Raw genomic sequence first — 6,208 nt, 5'->3', positions numbered from 1 at the left:
AGGCGCATTGGTTCTTAGCTGGTGGGGTGAGGAGTGGTAAGGGTTAGAGGGAGTGGGAGTGAAGGAGGGAACTGTAACTCTGGGCTGGGCTGACTGCTAGGGGGCTAACAAGATGCAGGATGCAGATAAGGCCTCGCCTAGTCACAAGATTCTTTGTTCTTAGTTTTGGCTCCCAACATATCATGTCTACCTGGAATTGATATGATAGTTTTATAAGATGTTCCTATTGGGAAAAACTGGTTAAAGGATACACAGGAACTTTCTGTAGTATTTCTTACAACTGTATGTGAACCTATAATTATCTCAAAATAAAAAAGTTAAATTCGAAACAAAATAATTTCTAGAATACCTACAGCAGAGTGTTAAACCAAGTGCTGGGCTCTTCTGAGCCCTGGGTCGCATGTGGCTCCACTGTTGTCTGTGCATGAAGCTGACCTGGATCCCAGCTTTTTGAAAGTAGGATCTGTGTCTCACTTATCTGCCATAGCCTTGAATTTAAAAAAAAAAAAAAAAAAAAGTTGTTGAAACAGACTCAGCAAGGTTAAGGAAATTTGTGAGGGTCACTTAGCATTCCAGTGACAGAATTAGGATTACAAATGAGATAGTTCCATCCATTGGGCTTTCTAACTCATCCTTCTAGTTTCTGGAGAGGGGGCCTCTTCAGTTGGGTTCCAGATGCAGCTTTAGCACTTTCTGTGGCAGAAAAAAGTACAAATGATGAAAGGAGAGACATTTATATTGGAGAAACCAAAGTTGTTGTTTGTTAATTATTCTCTGCTTTTAGGTGAAATCTCTTTTATGCTCTATATTTTATTACATGGTTTTTCATCTAGGAAATTTTGCATATCACTTTTGGCATGCAAATATTTTTCCTAGCATTCATGCGTAGAGAAAGATTGACTTGTTTATTCCATAGAATTAGAGATGAGAGATTTCCTACTTAAAGTTTGAGATGTATATCTGTAAGTGATATAAAGAATAGGCACATAGGTAATAACTTCAATAAACTTCAAATCGAAGACAAATTTTGCATCATTTTAAAAATTAGCATTTTTATATTATAGTTAAGTAAGCAAAAATTGGGAATTGGGAAAATCTTTTTTTTTATTTTGCATAAACTAATAATTCACATTCCTATTAAGATATAATTAAACTATAATGACAATTCTTAATATTTTAAATTAAGTGTGGGATGTAGTATCATAATAGAAAAAACAGCATAGAAATATAAAGAACTGTTTATTCTTTTTTCCTCCAATTTTATTGAGATATAATTGACAGACATCACTGTATATGTTTAAGTCATACAGCATGATGGCTTATTCTACATATGTTGTGAAATGATTACCACAGTAGGTTCAGCTAATATCCATCTTCTCATATAGATATGTTTATTCTTTTTATGGCCCCTTAGTATGTAATGTTGGTGAACATAAAATACTTCATCAATGAAAAAAAAGTTGATAAGAGTATCTGCTCTTTCCAATTCATACTGGGTTACCGTGAAGACCAAACTCAATCACAGCTGCCTTTAAAATCTATAACGTAATATACCTCTATCTCTGTCTGTCTGTCTGTCTGTCTGTCTATCTATCTATCTATCTATCTATCTATCTATCTATCTATCTATCTATCTGCTTTTAAACAGTGTTTAGAATTTTAATTATTTTACACAATTTAATGCTTAATTTGCCTTTGGAGAATCTTTTAGATTTAGGAAACCTCAGGAACATTATTCCCAAAAAGAAATCTTTACAAAATATTGCTATTATCTTAGAGTAACAAAGCTGTTTTTTTCCAGAATTTTATCAAATGTTTTATGTGTGCAAAACCGAAAAGAACTAAATTCTAATTTCTAGAAGAAATAAAATTAGCCGAGTATTTTTTAAAATGGTAACTTGACTGATAAATATGGAAACTACAAAACTCGTATTTTGTATGCAATGTGAGTTTACATCATGCATTTTATTTCTGCATTTTTTAGAATCAGTAGAAAACTTTTTAATCTGTGTATGGCTATTAAAGACATCAATTTTTTATCTCTCTGTTTTAAAAAAAGGCTAGCATGTTTTCATATGTTCATATATAGTAATAATTGAGCATGTATATGAAAGATTATTCCTTCTCTTGAAAGTATTTTAGATGATTCAGTTGTCGACAATGACGCATTGCAGAGGTTTGCTGGCCCTTTAATGCTCTGTTTCTGTTGTCATGGAAATAAGATTTTCAAGTAGGTTTATCTGCTCTGCTTTGCTTTTTATAGATTCCCTATCATTTTAAGTTGGTTTTGGACAAGCATCCTTAGCCTTTAAATAAAACACAAATCTACCATTTTTCAATGTTTTTACTAATACAATTTTAAAAAAAAATCTATGGGGTGGAGGGTTAGATTTTCCAAGAGTGTACATTATATGTAGATGTTCATCTCTTGGCCCTAAAAAGTAGGATTTAAAAAAAATAATAATAATGAGAATGAAAAACAAAAACAGGATTCAATTCCAATTTCAAGCTTTTAAAAAGTATGTAAAAAATAAGACAGAATATATATCACACTCACATTATTAGTTGTATAAGTATGATTTATATAGGAAAAAAATTTGAAACATGAACAGAATTATCTAACTACTCATGTTTATTCAAATTTCTAATCTTGGCCTTTATGTTCCTTCACTACTCAGTAGCTACTTCTAGAAATCATTAGGACAGAGAGATTTGTTGGGTTTGAATCTAGGTTCTGCCACTAACTAGCTGTGTGGCATTGGCAAATTATTTCAACTATCCCTCAGTTTCTTTATCCATAAAATGGGATTAATAACAGTTATTATGACAATTAAATGTTTTAATATATGTAGGGTACTTAGAACAGTAATTTGAGCCAAGTAAGTGTTTCATTAATGTTGCTTCTGCTATTATTTTCATCATTCTTTACCATTCTCCCATTCCTTCTTCAAATTCAGCAAACCTTTGCTGCCTCTGGATTGCCATTGAATTGTCAATATTTTCTGTGTCACAATACCTAATATTCTACTTCCTTGTTAATGCTTATAAAACTTGGAAATTATATATACTTATTTTTTTAGTAGTTTATTCTCTACCTTCCATATGTGAAAAGATTCACTGCATTTTTATTGAAGTAACAAATAATGGAGAAAATTCATTTAAAATGGCCAGATACTTCCTCATTTCCTAATTCACTAAGTAGATGTTTTAAAGATAGAAATGATTCTAAATTTTTTTAATTTTTACATTTTCAAACAAAGCATTTTTCTATGTTCTAGAGATTTATTATGGGTTAGATTTATTGTTCCTTTTGAGAAAAAATTTCGTTATTTTCTTGAGTGAGTTGTACCTGTAGTTGTTTTCTAATATCTGTCACCAAATCTAACAAAATGTCCTCCCTGTTGTACTGGAGGTGATCATTTATTTCTTTTTGATGAATCAGCCTAAAGAACATTATTACTTTACATATATAAGAATTTCATTAAGATAGTTTAATTTAAACATGATTTATAATGCTTCCTCTATTTAGGAATTATAATTTTAAGTTCCATTCTTAAAGATTGAGTATTATTAGTTAGGATCCTCTCTAACTTATTCAGACAAAGGTATATATCCTTTGATGATAGCAAAGACATGAAGAAACTTCTTGGAGTTAGAATAAATGAACAAGTTAAATGGGAATCAACAATGATTAATAATTTCAAACTATTATGTACGTTACTAGAAAACTGATGTTCAAGCCTGCTCCATTCCTACAGTGAAAATGTTTAGATGTATCTACTATTTTGGTGGAGTGCCTATTTCTGTTCAAACCATTTGCTCATTTATTAATTTACTTTTTAATCATTATGTTTGTTTTCTTAATTTTGAATTGAAAGAGTTTCTTATGCATTCTGGACACAATTTCATTTTCAAATACAAGCATTGTTCTGTGACTTGCCTTTACTTTTTATTAACAGTGTCTTTCAAAAGCGAATGTCTTTAATTTTGATGAAGTTAAAATGGTTTTCTTCTAGTTTATCATTTAAGTTTTGTTTTGCTTATTTTTCATGCAGTTTCTTTTTCATTGTAACATGGTAGAATATTTTTCTTTTATTGCATCTGGAATATTAGTCATAGTTAGAATTCTATTCCCTTACCCATATTACAAAGGAATTCAGCTAACATGTTTTCTTCTAACACTTGTTTGATTTTATTGGTTTTCTTCTGATTCATTTGGAGTTTATTCTCGTGTATGCCATGAGATGTGAATTGAACTTCTCTTTCAAAATGGCTACCTCACACTAATACCATCTATTTAAAAGTCTAGCCTTTTAAGGATCCTGTTAACTTTTACTTTATCTTGAATAACCTTAAGTAAAATATACTAGCAACATTAAGATAAAAGAATAGTGGAAAATGGTGCCTCGAACAGCTGTTTATTTTGACTCATTCCTGAAGATAGACCTAGTATCATATATAGATTCACAATTTACTCTTAGAAACACCATATCTTTTACTCACATAAAGTTTACCTAATGGACAGGAAAGAGTAACAGACTAAATGTGAATGGGGATGTAGTAACTGAGTTTATATCTATTTATAATCAGCCCTGCTTCCTTGGAATAGATTGCTGGGTCTGTTGCAGGGAACCGGCGTTTAGTGCCATGGACAGAAAATGAAGTTGCAACTTCCTTATTTAGGGCAGTAGCATTTCATGTGAGCAAGTGTGATTTATTTTTATTTTTATTTTTCTTGAGCAAATGGAAATGTGAGTTTTCATCAAGAGATAAAGAACATTATGAAGACCAGATTTTTTCAGGGTTGGGGGGGGTACTTTAGGTGAAGGGAGAACAGACACAGTTCAGTTTTGGAAAGATGCCTATGGAATGCCACGTAGATCTCTGTGGGAGACAGTTGCATCCACGAGTCGACTTCCAGAGAGGTACTTCCTCAAACACTTAAGGGAGACACATTTCACAAATCACAGCAGTCTTTGGGCTAGGTATGTATGAATGTATCTGCAATTCATGGTACATTTCAAGTTCAAACAACCTTACTGTCTAAAGCTTGAATGATAATACGATGTTTATTTCTATTTTTCTCTGGGAGAAATGGAATAATTTCAAATTCAATGGTAAATTGTCATAAGTAGGTAAAGAATTGCTTTACTTTTTCTCTCAACCCCTTATCTTGAAAAACACAAATGCAACCGATCATTTATTCATGATAAGTCACTATTAGAAGAGTGCGTGTGTGGTTTAACCAACACCCATTGAATAGCTAGCTCTTCTTTGCAAGGTGCTATGCTAGGTGCTTTGTGGAATCAAAGAATATGGGAATCTAGTTTTTGGTCTCAAAGTGCACATAATCTTCTATTTAAGAGTAGGATTTACTTGCAGAAGTTGTTCCATCATTGTGTGTTGGTCATAGGTTGAATAGCCATCTTTGACTTTTGCATAGTTTTCTATCTAACCAAGTTGAAAATGCATAGTAGAGACTCCAGTGCTTATCATCTAGCTTCCAAGACAGACATAGACAAAAATGACTATATAATAAATGCTAGAGAAAAATAACCAAGTACTGTATGTAACAGAAGAGGAATTCTTGGTTCTGACTTCCCCAAACACTCTCCTCCTGCCCCATTTCATTGGATAGCAACTCCCTTTCATTTCAGGCTGAAAACTCCAGTGTCTGTAACTCCTCTTTCTCACACCCTTCACAACAAGTTCTTAGAAAATTCTGTCAGTATTACCTTCTAAATATTTCCAGAATTTGACCATTTCTCAGTAACCCAAAGGTACTCTCTTGGTTTGATTGGTCATCCTCTATGTCTCCTGGTTACCTCAGTTGTCCTCTCATGGGTCAACCTGCTTTTGCTCTTGCTTCTTGTAATCTATTCTCAACAGGCAGCCTGATGTATTAGCTTCCTATTGCTGCTGTAACAGATTACCACGAGCTTGGTAGCTTAAAACAATACAAATTTATTATCTCACAGTGAGGGTAGTTAGAAGTCTGAAATGGGTTTCACTGGGCTAAAATCTAGATGTCAGCTGGGAGGTTCCTTCTGCAGTCTTTAGGAGAGAATCTATTCCTTTGCTTGTTCCACTTTCAAGAGGTTACCTGCTTTCCTTGGCTCATGGCACCTTTCTTCATCTTCAAAGCCAGCAGTGTAACATCCCTCCTCCCTCATGTATGTGCATATATGTGCATGTGTTTGTCTCTTTC

General features: G+C 32.9%; 1 protein-coding gene across 1 annotated transcript in view; it reads left to right on the top strand.

The window, feature by feature from the left end:
- Window positions 1-6,208, top strand: part of GPM6A (glycoprotein M6A) — a 246,269-nt gene that overhangs the window by 101,108 nt on the left and 138,953 nt on the right. The window lies entirely within an intron of this gene.

Source organism: Pteropus alecto, unplaced genomic scaffold (assembly GCF_000325575.1).
Source record: "Pteropus alecto unplaced genomic scaffold, ASM32557v1 scaffold24, whole genome shotgun sequence".
Lineage (NCBI taxonomy): Eukaryota > Metazoa > Chordata > Mammalia > Chiroptera > Pteropodidae > Pteropus > Pteropus alecto.
Note: the sequence above shows the minus strand (reverse complement) of the source record. Positions and strands in the feature narration are given on the sequence as shown.